This window comes from Apostichopus japonicus, chromosome 9 (genome assembly GCF_037975245.1).
Source record: "Apostichopus japonicus isolate 1M-3 chromosome 9, ASM3797524v1, whole genome shotgun sequence".
Classification (NCBI taxonomy): Eukaryota; Metazoa; Echinodermata; class Holothuroidea; order Aspidochirotida; family Stichopodidae; genus Apostichopus; species Apostichopus japonicus.
Window position 1 is genome coordinate 24,201,687 of NC_092569.1, and position 25,458 is coordinate 24,227,144.

Genomic DNA, 25,458 nt, shown 5'->3' on the forward strand with positions numbered 1-25,458 from the left:
TACAAAACTGGGAATGAGTATAGGTTTTTTTGCGGCAATGTAATTGAATGTAGCCTACACATTTTTGCTGTAGTATTTCATATCAAGGAGACAAAATAAACATTATTTGAAAAATAGGACAGCGTCTGAACACTCACGTTGGATACATGCTTTTATTGAAAATTCCAGACTAGCTTCATACTTCTCTTTCTGATATGAATTATTGTGCTTTGAAAATATCCATGATAGAACGAAACATATCTAGAATTGCTGCACTGCCCCTTGGCTCAGATGTCCCTTTTATTCGGCACCTTGCCTCTAACTACCAGGCATATACAATTTGGTCATCATTTACATATTCACGAGGAAACATGAATACCAGTTGTGATTCGTTGATTAAATATGACAGAGCGAACCCTTGGTGAGCCTCTGGACAAATTAGGCCTTGGTCCAATTAATGAATCGCTTGAACCGCATAATTCTGCGCCTGTGCAATTAACAAATGAAGAATGATGACGAAATCCTATTTGAAGAGTTAATCCGTAAAATTTGAAATATTGGAAAAGAATAAGAACGTTAAGATTGAATAGCAAATGGCCGCTAATAATATTATCTGTTTAAGCACCCACTCAACAAATTCAGAAACGAAATGCCAACAAGTGCATTCCAATTATCTTTTGGTCAATTTATTACATCAGCCAATTTCCCTCATTCACGCTTTTGAGTCGCTTGCGAGAGACTCAAAAGTTCACTGGGTTTTCTTTGAAGCCAATATACCTTTACTATAAAACCTCAGCCTGTAAAGTCTACAGTATGTTGTTATATGTGCTAAACAGGAAACAATTCGCCGTTTTCTGAGTGAGATGTCATTGTGGCTCAAAATTAAGTAAACAGATTTAAGAGACATAAATATTAATAACTCTAAGACTTGAATAGCATGTAGTTTTGACAATTATCATAATATCTTGTTTAGTGTAATAGGTGTATCAAATGGTAAATTAAATAACTTAAAGACGGAAGACTGAAGTCAGATCAGTTCTTCAAGTTTCAACATAACTGCGCGCACGCGAGTGTGTGTCCAACTTTGTGTCAAAACTCATAAGTGGCTCAACTGATTTTCTTCAAACTTGGTGGGAAAGTACCTCAAGGTAAATCCTTCTGTCTCGCAGACCAGCGAAACCAAAGTTCAACATTTGATTTGCTTTCCTATAACTCTAAGGGGAAACACGGAGTTGACATGGAACCTTCAAAGGTATATTGGAAATGTCAAGTAACATCAAATATGTTTTTGCCTTGGGAACCGGGGTACCAAGTCACGTGGTAAATGTATATGTTTAGCGCAATTTTGGGTCTAAACTCCTCCTAAACGGCAAACTCGGTGGGAAGGTACCCAAAGATAAATGCTTTTGTTTTTCGCAGATTCCCGGAGCTAAAGCTAAAAAGTATAAATTAGTGAAAATCGGTATAATATTAATGTCAAGTACCATCAAAATATGTACTTGTCATCGGTACCGAGACCAACAGTTACGTGGTTGAAGGTGAATGTTTTGCTCAAATTTGTCAAAAAACCCCTCCTTAAACGGCTGGGCCGATTCCTTTCATTTCTCATGTAAGATCCTCGTGTCCTGGAACCAAAGGTCAAATTTAGTTAAAATCGATTTCTTGCTATAACTCCAAGGGAAAACATTCAATTGACATGGAACCTTAACAGGTATAATCTAAATGCCAAGTACTATCAAAATATAAAAATTGTTGCCATGGGTTCCGAGGTCAACGGTCTAGTGGTTTAAAGTGAATGATTAGCGCAAATTTGTGAAAAAGGGCCTCCTTAAACGGCTTGGCCCATTCTCTTCAAATCTTGTGAGAACGTACGCCAGAATAAACCCTTGTGTCTCGTAGAACCCCAGAATCAAACGTCAAAGATAGTTAAAATCTATTTCTTGCTTTAACTCCAATGGCAAACAATGAACTGACACATAATCTTCACTGGTATCATAGCAATGTCAAATACTATCAAAATATGTGGTTGCCATAGGTAATGAGGTCAACGGTGACGTGGTTATATGTCAAAAGTATATTTTATACCAGTGCCCAGTCCATTATTACAGTCATAGTGAAAATGAGGATCATAAACCTAGCATATACTTAAACCAAGATCTAGCAAGGCCGCACTAGCCTGGACCTAACTGTCATGTTAGGCCTGGGCAAATGATTAATACAACTAGACTCCAAAGTACAATATTTTGTTTGGCATGGATCAGTGATGTCTCAAAACTTGGCTGACTTGACAGGCTTTGGAATTCCCCCAAAAAGGTCTACGTGGTACACAAGTTATGCAAGGCGGTAACGATCGACGCGACGATAGCGTGTGTAAGATGGAAATGGGAAAGTTACAGTATATTCCCTACGTCTAAGCGCGCAAGAGGACAAAGTCGACCTATTGTATATTAACTTCACAGCTGATTGTATGCATGCAGATGTAACGACATTATTTGTTCAAGTGGTCTATCTTTTTCTGACGCAATTTGCCTTTACTGATGACCTGTAAACTTAAACTAAAGCTGCATATTTCGTTGACTCATTACACTAGAGGGCGCTGCTCCGCGGCAGCCAGGACTTACGAGCTCTCGCAAATTTTCAAGTTTTTAACTACAACTGGACTCATCCAGTCTGCAGTCGTTATATATCTAGTAGCTTCCAAGGTGGTGAAGGATATTATCACTCCACTCAGAACTTTCGGAGGTAATTGCATCAAAACTGGTCTGTTTTATCTGTAAACTTTTTCATATCCTTTAGCCTAGCCGCCTGTTTGCATTACGTGTGAACACGTACATATCATCACGCACAGCGTACAATACGCGGGGAATCAATCATTGTTTGACACTATGCCTATACGGTTTACAAGAGAGCAGCTACTGGCACTACGTAATCACAAAGCCACACACAATAGTTGTCTGAAATCCGTTTACGAGAAGTGTGATGTGCTATTATTGAAATCCATTCGGCGGAAACTACGAGGTGTACGCGGTGGTAGAAGGGAAAAGTTCCGAAAAATCCCGATTCCTTCAATAACATTACTCAATGCACAATCGCTCAACAATAAATACGACGAACTTGTTGGAAATATCAAAGCGATCCAGAAAATACGCGATTCCTGTATCATTGCAGTGACCGAATCATGGCTACGAAGTTCGACCCCGGACACTTTGGTGAACATACCGGGTTATCATCTATGCAGGGCCGACCGTGACCCAAGTAAAAGTGGGAAAACCAGGGGTGGAGGACTTATAACGTGGATTAATAAAAACTGGTGCAATAACGTCTCGATAAAACAGACGTTTTGCTCTGAACACTTGGAACTTTTAAGAATTATTTGCCGTCCCTTTTACTTGCCTAGAGAAATCAGTGCAATAGACATTTTAGTTGTTTACATTCCACCAAGTGCAGAGAGTAAGGTTGCTTTGGACACCGTTAGTGACGTAGGTCTGTGAAGCACAACATCCCGATGGAATTATCATATCATTGGGAGATTTTAACCGAAGAATTTTGAAGGGCTTTTTTCCGCAAGTTACACTCCATACAAGAGGCAATCAGACTCTGGACCAATGTTTCACTTCAATTGAGAACTTGTATCGGTGTTCGGTGTGGCCACCTTTGGGAGGATGGGATCATTCTACTGTTCATCTCAAACCGGATTATATTACAAAATTCAAAAGGGACAAGCCTGTCGTCAAATCACGTCTCATGTTTAATGACCAGGAGTCATTAGACAAGTTACGTCATATGCTGGAAACGACAGTTTGGAACTGCTTAACTGACTGGAACGATTTTGATCACACCATGAATGTGATTACGGGATATCTTCAGTTTTGTATCGAAACAACTATGCCGGTGAAGTACTTCAAGACATACCCAAACAATCACCCATGGATGAACAACAAAGTTAAAAATCTACTGAAAGAAAAACATGGCTTACTGGGAACCAATATTGATCTGCGGACAGTTAATGCTAAGATCAGAAGCGAAATTCGTTCTGCCAAACGGCAATATAAAGATAAAGTCATGTCCAAGGCATCAACAAATCCAAAGGAAATGTGGAATGGACTGAAGCTCATGATGGGTTGTAATGACGTAGAAGCCGATCGCAAAACTGTTGATGCTGGTGACCTAAACAAGTTTTTCGAACGACCAAAACAACCTATCGACCTCCCAGAAGTGGACGAAACCCTGGAACCACCCTTCACGCTGGATGACGTCACTTCCGTTCTAAGATCGTGTAAGGCATCTCCATCATGTGGCACGGACAATATTCCCGGATGGTTACTGAAATATTGCCACTCTGAACTCGCACAAGTTGTTTACATGTTATATGCTTATTGTTTTAAGACTGGTTATATACCTTGTGATTGGAAAAAGAGCAAGATCATACCATTACCGAAACTATCTCGCCCAACTGGAAATAAGGATTATAGACCTATTGCACTAACCAGTGTTTTAATGAAGTGTTTCGAGAAACTTCTTCGTAGCGAAATATTGAACTGTATTCCATCACTGGACAAATACCAATTCGCATACCGCAGTGGCAGATCGACGGAGGATGCCTGCCTGCTTCTGGACACTATTCTACGTCAACATGTGGACACTCCTAGTAATTATGCAAGGATTTGTTTTATGGACTTCAGTTCTGCATTTAATACCATTTGCTGTTCTAAATTACTGGACATTATGAAGGCGTATGTCAGTGACAATGTAATTATTCTACTTTATAATTTCCTGTTTAATCGTACACAGTTTGTTCACTGTAACAGTGTCAACAGTGATACTCTCGTAATTAACACTGGTGTTCCACAGGGTTGTTGCTTGTCCCCATTACTTTTTGAAATTTATACTGATTCATTAGTCTCTTGTTATGACAATGTTTATATCTTGAAGTATGCAGACGATACTGCCATAATTGGGATGTGCACCGATAAAAACCCACAATGTCTAACAAATTATTTTGCAGCCATAAAGTATACTGTGAATTGGTGCAAGGATAATTACATGCTTATTAATGGTAAGAAAACCAAGGAAATGATTGATGATTTTCGTGCAGTGCAAAGTCATGCCCCATTGTACATTGACAATAATGTGATTGAGGTTGTGTCAGATTTTAAATATCTTGGATTAACCTTCAACAGCTCGCTTACTTAGAATACCCACGTGAATAATTTGGCAGCAAAAGCTAAACAGAGATTATATTGTATTCGTAGGCTCGCCGGCTTTGGCTTAGATTTTGATAAGCAGCTTTGGCTTTTTCAGACAATGGTGCTGTCTTTCCTTGTGTACTGTGGCCCAGTTTGGTTATCATCCTGTTCTAAAGGACAATTAGACTACTTGAATAAATCCATCAAGTTGTATTCTACCATCAAGGATGATTTTATTGATCGTATAATATGCCTATGTGCTTCTTCTATAGTCGAGGATTCCGAACACCCTCTTTTTGATTTTTATATGAAACCACGTAGATTTTACACGATCCCACGTATGCGAACAGAACGGTTTAGGCGATCATTCTTACCTAGAAGTATTAAAACTATGAATTGTATGATACATAGATAACTTTTTTTAACCTATTTTCATGCTGTAGTCCATTTTATTATATTGTCATTTTATGATGAATATCAATAAATTTTACTTTACTTTACTTCTCATAGGCCATGTAACATTTATACATTTAATGTGTCAATATCAGCGTGTATAATGCGATTCTGCAAAAAGAAAAAAAAGTGTTTAAGGCTTCAAAATCCCATTTCAACCAGTCACCTTGCTTGACCAATCATACTATATAACTATTAAAGCAAAGTACATTGCTGATTATTTTCCGTGGTCGGGATGATGATGGTGGTGGTGTTGGCGGCGGGGAGGGGATTGGAAAGGCCAAAAATAATAATGTGATACATTATTTATACTTCTCCTTGAATATTGTTCTGCGGAGGTATTCTGACAATCGCAGACGATGTAAAATGTATGTTGAGGAGAAATTCCATTCCTCACTTTTAGTTAATTGTCCCATCTCAAAATATTGTCCTTAAACGAGATACGGTTGCTTGAATCTTTCGACAGTGAGTGGTCTATGATGTCATCAGTAAATCTGTTTTTTCGTTCAAAAGCTATATGCAGCTCATTTGAAGACCTTTGACTTCCTCTGTTTATAAATAATTGAATTAGGAAAAGAAAAAGAAAGTTATTTCTAGATATTTTGCCCAAATGTTTTCCTCGCTGTTGGCAGATAAGTTACACAGTATTATAAAAAGTGAAATAAAAACCACAATGAAAACATAAATTCATCCACTAGAATATATTTACACTCTAGAATAGTCTAGGCTTCATTCGTTTGTTCTTGTTGGATGAACGGGATTGACCAGAGTTACTTGTATATCGAATGGTGGATCGGCTTCTGGAAAATGGAACATTTATTTTGTCACAAATTCTAATTTCTTTGGACCTAAAATAGCTGATCTAGATTATGTTTTTAATACCATCTAAAATCAATTACGGTACTGACTTTAGTTATTTTATACGTCACTGGATAGCATCTGTAAGTCATATTAGAGTGATTTTTTTGATTATCTACAGATGCAAGATTCAAACTTGTTAAATAATACAAGTGGCAACTTGGATTTGCTTTTAGCTATCATCGAGGTGTCTGGTGCAAAAGGACTGCGCGAAACCCAACATTAATGGTGATAATCATGCAGCTAGTGAATATCTCGGTATATTATGATATCGTTTGTCTTAATGATGGCTTAACACCAAGTATATTGAAATGAAGGCAAGACCTGTCCAGATATAAATCTGTTGGGTTTTATTAACTTATTTAAATATATTGTAACGATGTTTCTGTGAAGTTGTGGAGCGATGGGTGAGTTATGTGTGGTCTGTTTGAAGCCATTGTGTCAGTTTATATCCCCTTTGGAATTTCATGGGAATTATCTCTCTTGACATTAAGTGAACCCGTTTTAATTTTTACCAGAATATGCCTTTATGTTCCTATCGTTCGACATGCGGTATCAGGCTTATCCATGTATTGTAATGGTATTTATATATAATGTAGATTTGGGAGGGATTAAACAGTCTACTCTGGTTGCCGTTGAAAGGATGCCATACTAGACTTACCGTCCATCCTCCTCCGTCAGTCATATTATACATATACACTATATCGTCTATAATATAGGATGTCACACTAAACAAACCGTCCACCCTCCTCCGCCATGATCAGCGAAAATCTTCTTTTACTTCCTCGTTTACAATTACGTCAGCCGCTTGCAAACTTGCGCATTGGAACGCTGCCACACCCAATCATGCCACTCCATTACATTTCGTAGCTTCTATTTACATACATTCTAACGGAAGACAAGAAGGGACTTGTTAGATGGGGTGATTCCTTAGTCGCAAACGGCATTTAATACGATACAGACCGTTTAAAGTTTCAATCAGCGTCTTCGGTACTTATTTTTTGAGAATTTCCGCATTTGGAGCGAAACGGCGAACCATCTTTGATGGTCATTGCAGTCATTGCTGAAGATAATCTCAGTTATCATTCGTCAAGCACAGGGCTCGCAATATGGGGAACCAAAGAAGGCAACTTTTCTGCGTCAAATTGTTCACATTGTTGATCGGATGGAATGTCCTTGCATTAATAACGGTAAGTTTCTCATATATTTTATGGTGTGGTTGAGAGAAACGTATTCAAGTTAAAGACTGCAGATACAGACAAAGATTTAACAACTTCGTTATTTTCTCACATCAAAGATCTTTTGGTCTTCCTTTCAAAACTGAAAATTAAACTGTGTATTTATTATCACTGCAATGTTTGTTACCCTAAGTTGCATTTAACATAGCTGATACTGAAATACAAGTTTATAAATTTTGAGGAAGGTATTCAGTAATCTCACGAAATGTTTTCGAATATTTAACAATTCAGCTTTTCAACTATCAAAAGATAAAATTTGAAAATAGAGAAAGATGTTTTAGTAGGTGCTGCAGGTCAGCAATTGGTAAAGTTAAATAGTTGTTTTACGAAACACTCAGAGTTAGGCTGCACTTCTCTATTGTTTCACTGGGTTAGCAAATCAACTGCTGCTTTAAATATAATACATGTCATTTTAATACGTCAACTGAACCCAAAAATATTGTTTTGATAATATGGACCAAAGTTGAAAATAATGTTTCGTGCTGATATTTCTTATCGACCTGTCCTATAAAAAAAAACGATAAAAAACCCGAAAATAACCTTATAAATAAAACGCAAATGTATTTCAGACTGGCTCATCTGTAAACAAGTGTTATATCTTCAAAAGTCCTGACTTAGTTTGATATATTACTTTTCCAACAAATGAAAGAAGAAAACAAATGAACAAGGACTTTTGATGTAACATATTGAACTAGAGAAAAATTTCTTTAGTATTTTTCTAGTCTGTTTCGAACGATTAAATCAAAATATTACTTCATATTATACTCATTTTTCAATGACAAAAGGAAATGTACAGCTTAACAGACGTGAGTTTTAAACTTGATCTATGAAATGCACATTATAATGATACTAAACATAAATATCAATACTCAGTAAAGTTAAATAGTTGTTTTACGAGAAACTCATATGGATGTTGTACTCCTATATTCTTCACCAAATTAGCAAACTCAACTGCTGTTTTAAATCTATTATAAAAGTAATTTAAACACGTCAAAAAAACCCAAAAATATTTTTTAGTATATAGAAGATATAGTTGAACATAATTTGTTGTGTTCATCATTCTTTTCAACCTGTCCTAAAAGAAAAAAAAAGAAAACGGAAAATAACCTGAAACCTTAAATAACCTTAACAAGTGTTATATCTTTACTAGTCGTGACTCAGAATGATATATTTCTTTTCTAACATATAATGAAATAGAAATATTAGCAAGGCCTTTTGATGTAACGTATTGAATAGTAAGAACTTTTTTGTTGGAAGACTTTTCCTAGTCTATTTTGAACCATTAAATCAAGCTCGATATACACAGATATCACTTTGTTTAATACTCATGTTTCAATGATATAAGAAAATCTATCGCTTAGCAGACGTCATTTTAAAATTTTGATTGTAAACTTGATTAATGAAGAGCACTTAATATTGATATTCATCATCAAGATTTGCCCACTCTGTCGAGGGATGATTCTTTGGCAGTAAATACATTTTCAGCTAGTATATACTCAGCTTGTTAGTCTGAAATCTACGTAGATGATTGGGAATCAAATTATTCAGTTTTAAAATGTCGTTGTAAGGAACTAGATTTGAAGTCTAGTTGAAGTCTATTCTAGATATTTTCTTGTCATCCCAATCGGTAAGACTATAGGTGTGAAGTCCATGTATATGAATCCCCGATAAGGGGAGTCTCAAATTCAGCAATTTATTTAAATTAGAAATGAAACTGAACAAGTTCACAATTTAAAAATTTTGCCGATCCTGTTTTTCCTTACAAAAAAAAGAAAGAAAAGAATAAAAATAACGAAGCATTTTTATTGCTTTTCTTGAAAGTAATCAAATTCTTATCGATTACTAAATTTCGGTATAATATATAATAAAGTTCGGTAGGTCTATGTGTTGCTATATACTCTACAAATTATTCTACGCTAGATAAAACATTGTTGATATATTATTTCTTCAATCCTATATGAAGTTTTTCTGAAAGATTTTAATAATTCATCTGAATAATTTTTCTCTCCATGCATTTAAACTTCCCAAATAATCTCAAATAACGATGAAGATATTGTACTTTGTTAATCCTTAATAAATCATCTTAATTTCAACTTGTTATTTTTTTCGTCTAATACAATTACGGACGTTAGAATATTATTTCTTCATAAACATTTACGTACGTATTCAAACAAAAACACCAATAGGTTCCTCAACGGAACATATTTAACCAAAAATCTTAATCCAGAGCAACCCTTTCCCTTAATCACGTTATTATTTCCAGATATCTAAACATAAAATAAAAAAGTAGGCATTTATAAGACGTTTAACGTGCCAAATAATACATCATTTTGAAGACTTTCAAGTTGGTGGTCTACCACCATTCCTGTGAATGGTCTCCTTGTTCGTTTACTTAAAGAAATTACTTCGTGAAGCACACTTTACAGCGGAAACTGTTTGATTCTTTCTTTCTCCGATAAACAAAAGTATTGTCGATATGAAAAACAGGCCATATATGTTAACCTTCTAAATTTAAATATTGGTAAGCTTAGACGGCAGCATTGTTGCTTCGAAAGTCATTGGTTTATAAACGCTGCATGTATTGCATATTTACGGTGAGAAAGATCAAACTTGACACGATGTAAACGACCCTGTATATGTGACAGCCTGTTTTAACCACATTTATTCAATTGAGCTATCCATTGTACATTGGAGAGCAATGCCGCATTACGAACTTCGTTATTTTTAACAAATGTTTTCACAATTGATAGTCCGTTTTATGTACGTTGCACTCAACGTAACATGCATGTTTACTCATTTTATAATATTTCGAATGTTACCCATGATAGCTTTAAGGTTTTAATCAATGTAGATTGACTATCGAAAAACATTTTACTTGGTTTATTTATGAACTTACACTAGAAAGACTTTATAAAGAAGTCTAAGTATAGTTTTTATCTTGGATAGGGAGTTATAGAGAAGTGGTTAGAAGTGAACCGCGAAGGATTTCATTTAACAGTAAATTTATTAGTTGATTTCACAAATATGGTGGCTAAAGGCTGTACTCCAGTTCTGCTTTTGATTTCCCCTTACTGTGTAGATGTGAATTGATAGGGGTAATATGCTCTTCATTAACGGACTTCTATTTTTAACACATTTGTACAACCCCAAAATATGTGCTTAATAAAAACAAATACTTGAACTGGTGTTTATATTATTGAAAGAAATTATATGGCAGGATTCTAAATTTGTTTCTGTGAATTTTCATATGAAAGGAAACTTTGTCGCACAAACTATAGACGGGATCTAATTAAGAAAAACAAAAGCACGTCACAGTTGATTAAGCCGATTCTATGTAACTTTTGTTGAGATTAACATTTTGCGTTGTTAGAAAAATATGATGTTACCACATCTAACACTGTAAACTTTATGTGGGATACGTGTCAAGAGACTCAATCTTTTTTTTTTATTGCTTTTAATGCCGACGACGCATTCATCAACTTTTATGGTAATAACTATAAATCCAATGCAGATATATAAAAATATCGAATTAACGCATTACACTCAAAGTTCGTATATGAGTCATTAACTCGGTATTTGAAATAAAAAAATGATCAAAATTTGTCTTATACGTCTTACAGACACCTTTAAAACGGTAGTGTTAATTACACACAAGACCAAACGATTTCTTATTCAAGCACGAATACGTTTCTGGTTTAAGAAAATGATATAAATAACAATCTCTTAAGCTTAGCTGGTAAGAGATTATGCCATGACGAAAATATGTGGTTTGTGGTTTACCTCGGCCTTTTGGTTACCCATTTACTTCCACATCCTTGTGTTTAAAACAAAGGGATCTCATTCAACGCTCTAGCAAAAAAAAAATGGCTCATGTAGTCACAGAGAAATTACCTTACAGTTTCGGTAGGCGTATATATGTTACCATGCAAGTGGATTTCGAATAAATGTCATAACATTGTGTTCTAACTTTACAAGTACATGGAATAGGTAAACTTGTTGTAAACGTGATGGTAACATTTTGGAGGTTTAAATCTCTTCCAATTTATGGTTATTATAAATTGATACGGCTTTCCTTTCTGTTATCGATATAGCAGAGTTGGTAAACCTTTCGTAAAGCTACTTGTGTGCTTAGCACTTTACAAATACATAGTTAACGTATACGTGTTGTTTACATGATGATTGCATTTTGTGTTTATCATAGATTTACTCACTTGCAATTGATGTTTATTACAGATTTATGTTTTTTTTTTGGGCGTACTAACATATTTTAATGTTACATAAAGCTACACATCAGCAGCCAGTGAGATCACATCATCGGTACAACTTCATTTCATGCTCGCAAAAATAGTGAACAGATTTAGACAGTAGATCTAACAAATATAGAAATAATTAATATAATATTCTACTTACCAGAGTGATTTTCTTTATGCAAGTACTTGTCTAAGCGGCTAAGCGTTGATTCCGTTCGAAAAAAAGTACACAGTATATCCATTTTATATCCAGATGAAGGTACTAAGTGAAATGTATGAAATCTTATCAAAGTCATCGTGATATTTTCCAAAACAAAGGATTGAGCATCTGTTATTAATTACTACAAAGTCTTTGTTCCCTTCGATCGATGTCTATAAAATCATCAATAAATATAGGATTTTCTGCCAAGAATGTCTATTAAATTTTATTACGTTTTCCTGTCGAGCTTTAGTTACAATTTGCCTTGTTTATGAAGGAGAAGGTAGTGAGAAACTGCACTGACAACTTCCAAGCAGAATGAAAATTGTTGCTTGCGTAAAATATGATATGATGGCAAAATTAGTGTGAGGAAATAAAGCTATATAGCGGTGATTTTCATCTCGCATTACGGCGGACCTTTTTGTGTTAACTTTGCATTTTACATCATGAAATCGAATGAAAAAAGGAATATATTTGCCAATCATAACATTCTCTTGAGAGAGAGGGAGAGAAAGAAAAAAAAAATCCAACAAAAGAGAAATTATATACCGACAAGGAAATAGAGAAAAAGAAGCAACTTTTACAGTTGAAGTTGCTATTCTGAGCATATCTGAATCTGAAAGAGTAATAAAAGGGGATTGTGGGGACGATCGAACACTTTGTGTAATATGCTTCTTGTTTTAAAAACAAACGGTCCTTTGTTTCAGGAAATATTGTTTACACAGAATTGCTTTACGTTAGTAGTGTTTGTTTTTAGATTATATGTATTTGCACTTTGCAATAATTTCAGTAATAATAACAATACCCACTGAAGTTCGTCACATAATGAATGCTTTAATATTTAATAAATTAAAAAGAAACGTACACAAACGTACACACAAACGTACACATTTAATACAGGTGTCTTTCCAGACAAGTTAAAAATTGCTAAAGTCTTACCAATTTACAAAAATGGCCAGAACAATGCATATGAAAATTACCGGCCAATATCGTTACTCTCTTGTTTTGCGAAACTTATAGAAAGACTATTGTTTAATCGTATTTGTAGATTCTTGGACAAACACAACATTCTTAATAAACAACAGTACGGATTTCGATACAATCACTCCACTGAGCTCGCCCTGGCAGATGCAATTGATAATCTCTACAGTAAACTTGATCAACGTAAGACTTGCATTGGTGTATTCCTAGACTTAAGTAAAGCGTTTGATACCATTAATCATTCTATTTTACTGAATAAGATGCACTTTAATGGTATAAGAGGTACTACTCTGAATTGGTTCGACAGCTACCTATCTCACCGTTACCAATTTACTGCGTATAAGTCACATAACTCTGATCTTGCCCAAGTCCCTTGTGGTGTACCACAGGGATCTATCCTGGGACCTCTGTTATTTATCATTTATGTAAACGACATATGTCAAGTGTCCAACATTGCAAAAGTTACTTTGTTTGCTGATGACACCACTATTTTTTTTGACTCTGACAACATTAGCATCCTACCTATTACTGTATCTAATGAACTAGAAAAGTTTAGTAACTGGTTTCGGTCAAACAAGCTTTCTATCAATGTCAACAAGACACACTACATTGTTTTTAATTCCTCCAACAACCCTCCTCAAGTTCACAACATTAATATGAATGGTACACCAATTAACAATGTTGACTACATAAAATGTTTAGGTGTATATATTGATTCAAAACTAAGTTGGCAACAACATATTTCAGCAATCTGTTCTAAGGTCGCAAGGAACATTGGTATACTCGCTATAATAAAACATTTCCTACCGACACACATTCTAAGAATGATTTATAATACGCTCATTCTACCTCATCTGTCCTACTGTTCTATTATTTGGTCTGGTGCTAACATAACTTGTCTTGAAAGTCTCAATAAACTACAAAAAGGCGCAATACGTAACATAACACATGCTGCATTTCGTCAGCATACTAGTCCATTGTTTAAAGGTCAAAACCTGCTGAAATTAAATGATATTATAAGGCTACAACTTGCTGTATTTACGTATAAAGCTTGGCATGGGCTACTTCCGGGTTCCTTTCATAATTTCTATACAATTAATGTAGAATTATACAATTATAATACCCGAAATAGACAAAATGCTCATTGCAACTTCTATCATACGAAATTAGGTACACGCAGCTTTCGCAACCGTGCAACTAAGTTATGGAACTCATTAAGCAATACCGTTAAATCTAAGGCTACAAAGAATTCATTTAAGAAATGTTTAAAAAAAGAATTGATATCATCATATTAAATTATGTAAATGAGTTATTTACTTCAGCAGTTTCTGTACATAATGTAACAAACATTCAATTTGTATTTATTAATTAATTCTTTTTTCTTTAGGGAGTCTTCCACTTTGTTAAGCTTTTAAGCTTTATGGAAGACTTCCCTCCGCTTTGTACTTCTGTGGAAAAACAAATAAATAAATAAAATAAAAAATAAATATAGTCATAATAAAATTGAACCTTTCATTAACTCCAGCAATTCATTACTATTTATGTGCATTGAGGATATAAATTCACCCTATACGTTTCTTGTCTCACATGCAGGCTTCTGCTGACGTCACAGATCAATCATCGAGTAAGTTACCATTTGATATTGACTAAATGAATAAATCCTTTCACTTTAGCTTAAAAAAACATTCACAACCCCTTCACGATTCCAGGTGAGAAGTATTCTTATGTGAAATAATATGTATGTTTTTATATTAATACAGATGTTTCCGTAAGAATAATCTTTAAGCTAATGCATTAAAAATAATTATTTTTTATAAACTGTTATACAAATTGTTGAGAGAAGAGGGAGGAGTGAGGTAGAAATGTCATTCCTTAACTCTCTTTTGCATCGCTGGTTCGAACCCCGGTGATGACGTCTTTTGCCGATCTTTTACAGCGGGTGCCTACACGGTGAGCTGTAAGTATTAGTTAATCGGCCTAATATCTCAGTCCATACAGTGGCGCGATGGCTTGGCGCACTGTACGAGATGATGAGCTAGACTCTTTTGCATCGCTGGTTCGAACCCCGGTGATGACGTCTTTTGCCGATCTTTTACAGCGGGTGCCTACACGGTGAGCTGTAAGTATTAGTTAATCGGCCTAATATCTCAGTCCATACAGTGGCGCGATGGCTTGGCGCACTGTACGAGCTGATGAGCGAGACTCTCTTTTGCATCGCTGGTTCGAACCCCGGTGATGACGTCTTTTGCCGATCTTTTACAGCGGGTGCCTACATGGGGAGCTGTAAGTATTAGTTAATCGGCTTAATATCTCAGTCCATACAGTGGCGCGATGGCTTGGCGCACTGTACGAGCTGATGAGCGAGACTCTCTTTTGCATCGCTGGTTCGAACCCCGGTGATGGCGTCTTTTGCCGAAGTATTAGTTAATCGGCCTAATATCTCAGTCCATACAGTTGCGCGATGGCGTGGCGCACTGTACGAGCTGATGAGCGAGACTCTCTTTTGCATCGCTGGTTCGAACCCCGGTGATGACGTCTTTTGCCGATCTTTTACAGCGGGTGCCTACACGGTGAGCTGTAAGTATTAGTTAATCGGCCTAATATCTCAGTCCATACAGTGGCGCGATGGCTTGGCGCACTGTAAGAGCTGATGAGCGAGACTCTCTTTTGCATCGCTGATTCGAACCCCGGTGATGACGTCTTTTGCCGATCTTTTACAGCGGGTGCCTACATGGGGAGCTGTAAGTATTAGTTAATCGGCCTAATATCTCAGTCCATACAGTGGCGCGATGGCTTGGCGCACTGTACGAGCTGATGAGCGAGACTCTCTTTTGCATCGCTGGTTCGAACCCCGGTGATGACGTCTTTTGCCGATCTTTTACAGCGGGTGCCTACACGGTGAGCTGTAAGTATTAGTTAATCGGCCTAATATCTCAGTCCATACAGTGGCCCGATGGCTTGGCGCACTGTACGAGCTGATGAGCGAGACTCTCTTTTGCATCGCTGGTTCGAACCCCGGTGATGACGTCTTTTGCCGATCTTTTACAGCGGGTGCCTACATGGGGAGCTGTAAGTATTAGTTAATCGGCCTAATATCTCAGTCCATACAGTGGCGCGATGGCTTGGCGCACTGTACGAGATGATGAGCGAGACTCTCTTTTGCATCGCTGGTTCGAACCCCGGTGATGACGTCTTTTGCCGATCTTTTACAGCGGGTGCCTACACGGTGAGCTGTAAGTATTAGTTAATCGGCCGAATATCTCAGTCCATACAGTGGCGCGATGGCTTGGCGCACTGTACGAGCTGATGAGCGAGACTCTCTTTTGCATCGCTGGTTCGAACCCCGGTGATGACGTCTTTTGCCGATCTTTTACAGCGGGTGCCTACATGGGGAGCTGTAAGTATTAGTTAATCGGCCTAATATCTCAGTCCATACAGTGGCGCGATGGCTTGGCGCACTGTACGAGATGATGAGCGAGACTCTCTTTTGCATCGCTGGTTCGAACCCCGGTGATGACGTCTTTTGCCGATCTTTTACAGCGGGTGCCTACACGGTGAGCTGTAAGTATTAGTTAATCGGCCAAATATCTCAGTCCATACAGTGGCGCGATGGCGTGGCGCACTGTACGAGCTGATGAGCGAGACTCTCTTTTGCATCGCTGGTTCGAACCCCGGTGATGACGTCTTTTGCCGATCTTTTACAGCGGGTGCCTACACGGTGAGCTGTAAGTATTAGTTAATCGGCCAAATATCTCAGTCCATACAGTGGCGCGATGGCGTGGCGCACTGTACGAGCTGATGAGCGAGACTCTCTTTTGCATCGCTGGTTCGAACCCCGGTGATGACGTCTTTTGCCGATCTTTTACAGCGGGTGCCTACACGGTGAGCTGTAAGTATTAGTTAATCGGCCTAATATCTCAGTCCATACAGTGGCTCGATGGCGTGGCGCACTGTACGAGCTGATGAGCGAGACTCTCTTTTGCATCGCTGGTTCGAACCCCGGTGATGACGTCTTTTGCCGATCTTTTACAGCGGGTGCCTACACGGTGAGCTGTAAGTATTAGTTAATCGGCCTAATATCTCAGTCCATACAGTGGCGCGATGGCTTCGCGCACTGTACGAGCTGATGAGCGAGACTCTCTTTTGCATCGCTGGTTCGAACCCCGGTGATGACGTCTTTTGCCGATCTTTTACAGCGGCTGCCTACATGGGGAGCTGTAAGTATTAGTTAATCGGCCTAATATCTCAGTCCATAGAGTGGCGCGATGGCTTGGCGCACTGTACGAGCTGATGAGCGAGACTCTCTTTTGCATCGCTGGTTCGAACCCCGGTGATGACGTCTTTTGCCGATCTTTTTCAGCGGGTGCCTACACGGTGAGCTGTAAGTATTAGTTAATCGGCCTAATATCTCAGTCCATACAGTGGCGCGATGGCTTGGCGCACTGTACGAGATGATGAGCGAGACTCTCTTTGCATCGCTGGTTCGAACCCCGGTGATGACGTCTTTTGCCGATCTTTTACAGCGGGTGCCTACACGGTGAGCTGTAAGTATTAGTTAATCGGCCTAATATCTCAGTCCATACAGTGGCGCGATGGCGTGGCGTACTGTACGAGCTGATGAGCGAGACTCTCTTTTGCATCGCTGGTTCGAACCCCGGTGATGACGTCTTTTGCCGATCTTTTACAGCGGGTGCCTACACGGTGAGCTGTAAGTATTAGTTAATCGGCCGAATATCTCAGTCCATACAGTGGCGCGATGGCGTGGCGCACTGTACGAGCTGATGAGCGAGACTCTCTTTTGCATCGCTGGTTCGAACCCCGGTGATGACGTCTTTTGCCGATCTTTTACAGCGGGTGCCTACATGGGGAGCTGTAAGTATTAGTTAATCGGCCTAATATCTCAGTCCATACAGTGGCGCGATGGCTTGGCGCACTGTACGAGCTGATGAGCGAGACTCTCTTTTGCATCGCTGGTTCGAACCCCGGTGATGACGTCTTTTGCCGATCTTTTACAGCGGGTGCCTACACGGTGAGCTGTAAGTATTAGTTAATCGGCCTAATATCTCAGTCCATACAGTGGCGCGATGGCTTCGCGCACTGTACGAGCTGATGAGCGAGACTCTCTTTTGCATCGCTGGTTCGAACCCCGGTGATGACGTCTTTTGCCGATCTTTTACAGCGGCTGCCTACATGGGGAGCTGTAAGTATTAGTTAATCGGCCTAATATCTCAGTCCAAAGAGTGGCGCGATGGCTTGGCGCACTGTACGAGCTGATGAGCGAGACTCTCTTTTGCATCGCTGGTTCGAACCCCGGTGATGACGTCTTTTGCCGATCTTTTTCAGCGGGTGCCTACACGGTGAGCTGTAAGTATTAGTTAATCGGCCTAATATCTCAGTCCATACAGTGGCGCGATGGCTTGGCGCACTGTACGAGCTGATGAGCGAGACTCTCTTTTGCATCGCTGGTTCGAACCCCGGTGATGACGTCTTTTGCCGATCTTTTACAGCGGGTGCCTACATGGGGAGCTGTAAGTATTAGTTAATCGGCCGAATATCTCAGTCCATACAGTGGCGCGATGGCTTGACGCACTGTACGAGATGATGAGCGAGACTCTCTTTTGCATCGCTGGTTCGAACCCCGGTGATGACGTCTTTTGCCGATCTTTTACAGCGGGTGCCTACACGGTGAGCTGTAAGTATTAGTTAATCGGCCTAATATCTCAGTCCATACAGTGGCTCGATGGCTTGGCGCACTGTACGAGCTGATGAGCGAGACTCTCTTTTGCATCGCTGGTTCGAACCCCGGTGATGACGTCTTTTGCCGATCTTTTACAGCGGGTGCCTACACGGTGAGCTGTAAGTATTAGTTAATCGGCCGAATATCTCAGTCCATACAGTGGCGCGATGGCTTGGCGCACTGTACGAGCTGATGAGCGAGACTCTCTTTTGCATCGCTGGTTCGAACCCCGGTGATGACGTCTTTTGCCGATCTTTTACAGCGGGTGCCTACATGGGGAGCTGTAAGTATTAGTTAATCGGCCTAATATCTCAGTCCATACAGTGGCGCGATGGCTTGGCGCACTGTACGAGATGATGAGCGAGACTCTCTTTTGCATCGCTGGTTCGAACCCCGGTGATGACGTCTTTTGCCGATCTTTTACAGCGGGTGCCTACACGGTGAGCTGTAAGTATTAGTTAATCGGCCTAATATCTCAGTCCATACAGTGGCGCGATGGCTTGGCGCACTGTACGAGCTGATGAGCGAGACTCTCTTTTGCATCGCTGGTTCGAACCCCGGTGATGACGTCTTTTGCCGATCTTTTACAGCGGGTGCCTACACGGTGAGCTGTAAGTATTAGTTAATCGGCCGAATATCTCAGTCCATACAGTGGCGCGATGGCTTGGCGCACTGTACGAGCTGATGAGCGAGACTCTCTTTTGCATCGCTGGTTCGAACCCCGGTGATGGCGTCTTTTGCCGAAGTATTAGTAAATCGGCCTAATATCTCAGTCCATACAGTGGCGCGATGGCGTGGCGCACTGTACGAGCTGATGAGCGAGACTCTCTTTTGCATCGCTGGTTCGAACCCCGGTGATGACGTCTTTTGCCGATCTTTTACAGCGGGTGCCTACACGGTGAGCTGTAAGTATTAGTTAATCGGCCTAATATCTCAGTACATACAGTGGCGCGATGGCGTGGCGCACTGTACGAGCTGATGAGCGAGACTCTCTTTTGCATCGCTGGTTCGAACCCCGGTGATGACGTCTTTTGCCGATCTTTTACAGCGGGTGCCTACACGGTGAGCTGTAAGTATTAGTTAATCGGCCGAATATCTCAGTCCATACAGTGGCGCGATGGCTTGGCGCACTGTACGAGCTGATGAGCGAGACTCTCTTTTGCATCGCTGGTTCGAACCCCGGTGATGACGTCTTTTGCTGCCGATCTTTTACAGCGGGTGCCTACACGGTGAGCTGTAAGTATTAGTTAATCGGCCTAATATCTCAGTCCATACAGTGGCGCGATGGCATGGCGCACTGTACGAGCTGATGAGCGAGACTCTCTTTTGCATCGCTGGTTCGAACCCCGGTGATGACGTCTTTTGCCGATCTTTTACAGCGGGTGCCTATACGGTGAGCTGTAAGTATTAGTTAATCGGCCTAATATCTCAGTCCATACAGTGGCGCGATGGCGTGGCGCACTGTACGAGCTGATGAGCGAGACTCTCTTTTGCATCGCTGGTTCGAACCCCGGTGATGACGTCTTTTGCCGATCTTTTACAGCGGGTGCCTACACGGTGAGCTGTAAGTATTAGTTAATCGGCCTAATATCTCAGTCCATACAGTGGCGCGATGGCGTGGCGCACTGTACGAGCTGATGAGCGAGACTCTCTTTTGCATCGCTGGTTCGAACCCCGGTGATGACGTCTTTTGCCGATCTTTTACAGCGGGTGCCTACACGGTGAGCTGTAAGTATTAGTTAATCGGCCTAATATCTCAGTCCATACAGTGGCCCGATGGCTTGGCGCACTGTACGAGCTGATGAGCGAGACTCTCTTTTGCATCGCTGGTTCGAACCCCGGTGATGACGTCTTTTGCCGATCTTTTACAGCGGGTGCCTACATGGGGAGCTGTAAGTATTAGTTAATCGGCCTAATATCTCAGTCCATACAGTGGCGCGATGGCTTGGCGCACTGTACGAGATGATGAGCGAGACTCTCTTTTGCATCGCTGGTTCGAACCCCGGTGATGACGTCTTTTGCCGATCTTTTACAGCGGGTGCCTACACGGTGAGCTGTAAGTATTAGTTAATCGGCCGAATATCTCAGTCCATACAGTGGCGCGATGGCTTGGCGCACTGTACGAGCTGATGAGCGAGACTCTCTTTTGCATCGCTGGTTCGAACCCCGGTGATGACGTCTTTTGCCGATCTTTTACAGCGGGTGCCTACATGGGGAGCTGTAAGTATTAGTTAATCGGCCTAATATCTCAGTCCATACAGTGGCGCGATGGCTTGGCGCACTGTACGAGATGATGAGCGAGACTCTCTTTTGCATCGCTGGTTCGAACCCCGGTGATGACGTCTTTTGCCGATCTTTTACAGCGGGTGCCTACACGGTGAGCTGTAAGTATTAGTTAATCGGCCAAATATCTCAGTCCATACAGTGGCGCGATGGCGTGGCGCACTGTACGAGCTGATGAGCGAGACTCTCTTTTGCATCGCTGGTTCGAACCCCGGTGATGACGTCTTTTGCCGATCTTTTACAGCGGGTGCCTACACGGTGAGCTGTAAGTATTAGTTAATCGGCCAAATATCTCAGTCCATACAGTGGCGCGATGGCGTGGCGCACTGTACGAGCTGATGAGCGAGACTCTCTTTTGCATCGCTGGTTCGAACCCCGGTGATGACGTCTTTTGCCGATCTTTTACAGCGGGTGCCTACACGGTGAGCTGTAAGTATTAGTTAATCGGCCTAATATCTCAGTCCATACAGTGGCTCGATGGCGTGGCGCACTGTACGAGCTGATGAGCGAGACTCTCTTTTGCATCGCTGGTTCGAACCCCGGTGATGACGTCTTTTGCCGATCTTTTACAGCGGGTGCCTACATGGGGAGCTGTAAGTATTAGTTAATCGGCCTCATATCTCAGTCCATACAGTGGCGCGATGGCTTGGCGCACTGTACGAGCTGATGAGCGAGACTCTCTTTTGCATCGCTGGTTCGAACCCCGGTGATGACGTCTTTTGCCGATCTTTTACAGCGGGTGCCTACACGGTGAGCTGTAAGTATTAGTTAATCGGCCTAATATCTCAGTACATACAGTGGCTCGATGGCGTGGCGCACTGTACGAGCTGATGAGCGAGACTCTCTTTTGCATCGCTGGTTCGAACCCCGGTGATGACGTCTTTTGCCGATCTTTTACAGCGGGTGCCTATACGGTGAGCTGTAAGTATTAGTTAATCGGCCTAATATCTCAGTCCATACAGTGGCGCGATGGCGTGGCGCACTGTACGAGCTGATGAGCGAGACTCTCTTTTGTATCGCTGGTTCGAACCCCGGTGATGACGTCTTTTGCCGATCTTTTACAGCGGGTGCCTACACGGTGAGCTGTAAGTATTAGTTAATCGGCCAAATATCTCAGTCCATACAGTGGCGCGATGGCTTGGCGCACTGTACGAGCTGATGAGCGAGACTCTCTTTTGCATCGCTGGTTCGAACCCCGGTGATGACGTCTTTTGCCGATCTTTTACAGCGGGTGCCTACACGGTGAGCTGTAAGTATTAGTTAATCGGCCTAATATCTCAGTCCATACAGTGGCGCGATGGCTTGGCGCACTGTACGAGCTGATGAGCGAGACTCTCTTTTGCATCGCTGGTTCGAACCCCGGTGATGACGTCTTTTGCCGATCTTTTACAGCGGGTGCCTACACGGTGAGCTGTAAGTATTAGTTAATCGGCCTAATATCTCAGTCCATACAGTGGCGCGATGGCTTGGCGCACTGTACGAGCTGATGAGCGAGACTCTCTTTTGCATCGCTGGTTCGAACCCCGGTGATGACGTCTTTTGCTGCCGATCTTTTACAGCGGGTGCCTACACGGTGAGCTGTAAGTATTAGTTGATCGGCCTAATATCTCAGTCCATACAGTGGCGCGATGGCTTGGCGCACTGTACGAGCTGATGAGCGAGACTCTCTTTTGCATCGCTGGTTCGAACCCCGGTGATGACGTCTTTTGCCGATCTTTTACAGCGGGTGCCTACACGGTGAGCTGTAAGTATTAGTTAATCGGCCTAATATCTCAGTCCATACAGTGGCGCGATGGCGTGGCGCACTGTACGAGCTGATGAGCGAGACTCTCTTTTGCATCGCTGGTTCGAACCCCGGTGATGACGTCTTTTGCCGATCTTTTACAGCGGGTGCCTACATGGGGAGCTGTAAGTATTAGTTAATCGGCCTCATATCTCAGTCCATACAGTGGCGCGATGGCTTGGCGCACTGTACGAGCTGATGAGCGAGACTCTCTTTTGCATCGCTGGTTCGAACCCCGGTGATGACGTCTTTTGCCGATCTTTTACAGCGGGTGCCTACACGGTGAGCTGTAAGTATTAGTTAATCGGCCTAATATCTCAGTCCATACAGTGGCGCGATGGCGTGGCGCACTGTACGAGCTGATGAGCGAGACTCTCTTTTGCATCGCTGGTTCGAACCCCGGTGATGACGTCTTTTGCCGATCTTTTACAGCGGGTGCCTACACGGTGAGCTGTAAGTATTAGTTAATCGGCCTAATATCTCAGTCCATACAGTGGCGCGATGGCGTGGCGCACTGTACGAGCTGATGAGCGAGACTCTCTTTTGCATCGCTGGTTCGAACCCCGGTGATGACGTCTTTTGCCGATCTTTTACAGCGGGTGCCTACACGGTGAGCTGTAAGTATTAGTTAATCGGCCTAATATCTCAGTCCATACAGTGGCGCGATGGCTTGGCGCACTGTACGAGCTGATGAGCGAGACTCTCTTTTGCATCGCTGGTTCGAACCCCGGTGATGACGTCTTTTGCCGATCTTTTACAGCGGGTGCCTACACGGTGAGCTGTAAGTATTAGTTAATCGGCCTAATATCTCAGTCCATACAGTGGCGCGATGGCTTGGCGCACTGTACGAGCTGATGAGCGAGACTCTCTTTTGCATCGCTGGTTCGAACCCCGGTGATGACGTCTTTTGCTGCCGATCTTTTACAGCGGGTGCCTACACGGTGAGCTGTAAGTATTAGTTGATCGGCCTAATATCTCAGTCCATACAGTGGCGCGATGGCTTGGCGCACTGTACGAGCTGATGAGCGAGACTCTCTTTTGCATCGCTGGTTCGAACCCCGGTGATGACGTCTTTTGCCGATCTTTTACAGCGGGTGCCTACACGGTGAGCTGTAAGTATTAGTTAATCGGCCTAATATCTCAGTCCATACAGTGGCGCGATGGCGTGGCGCACTGTACGAGCTGATGAGCGAGACTCTCTTTTGCATCGCTGGTTCGAACCCCGGTGATGACGTCTTTTGCCGATCTTTTACAGCGGGTGCCTACATGGGGAGCTGTAAGTATTAGTTAATCGGCCTCATATCTCAGTCCATACAGTGGCGCGATGGCTTGGCGCACTGTACGAGCTGATGAGCGAGACTCTCTTTTGCATCGCTGGTTCGAACCCCGGTGATGACGTCTTTTGCCGATCTTTTACAGCGGGTGCCTACACGGTGAGCTGTAAGTATTAGTTAATCGGCCTAATATCTCAGTCCATACAGTGGCGCGATGGCGTGGCGCACTGTACGAGCTGATGAGCGAGACTCTCTTTTGCATCGCTGGTTCGAACCCCGGTGATGACGTCTTTTGCCGATCTTTTACAGCGGGTGCCTACACGGTGAGCTGTAAGTATTAGTTAATCGGCCTAATATCTCAGTCCATACAGTGGCGCGATGGCGTGGCGCACTGTACGAGCTGATGAGCGAGACTCTCTTTTGCATCGCTGGTTCGAACCCCGGTGATGACGTCTTTTGCCGATCTTTTACAGCGGGTGCCTACATGGGGAGCTGTAAGTATTAGTTAATCGGCCTAATATCTCAGTCCATACAGTGGCGCGATGGCTTGGCGCACTGTACGAGCTGATGAGCGAGACTCTCTTTTGCATCGCTGGTTCGAACCCCGGTGATGACGTCTTTTGCCGATCTTTTACAGCGGGTGCCTACACGGTGAGCTGTAAGTATTAGTTAATCGGACTAATATCTCAGTCCATACAGTGGCGCGATGGCTTGGCGCACTGTACGAGCTGATGAGCGAGACTCTCTTTTGCATCGCTGGTTCGAACCCCGGTGATGACGTCTTTTGCCGATCTTTTACAGCAGAAGCGTACACGGGAAGCTGTAAGTATTAGTTAATCGGCCTAATATCTCAGTCCATGCAGTGGCGCGATGGCTTGGCGCACTGTACGAGCTGATGAGCGAGACTCTCTTTTGCATCGCTGGTTCGAACCCCGGTGATGACGTCTTTTGCCGATCTTTTACAGCGGGTGCCTACACGGTGAGCTGTAAGTATTAGTTAATCGGCCTAATATCTCAGTCCATACAGTGGCGCGATGGCGTGGCGCACTGTACGAGCTGATGAGCGAGACTCTCTTTTGCATCGCTGGTTCGAACCCCGGTGATGACGTCTTTTGCCGATCTTTTACAGCGGGTGCCTATACGGTGAGCTGTAAGTATTAGTTAATCGGCCTAATATCTCAGTCCATACAGTGGCGCGATGGCGTGGCGCACTGTACGAGCTGATGAGCGAGACTCT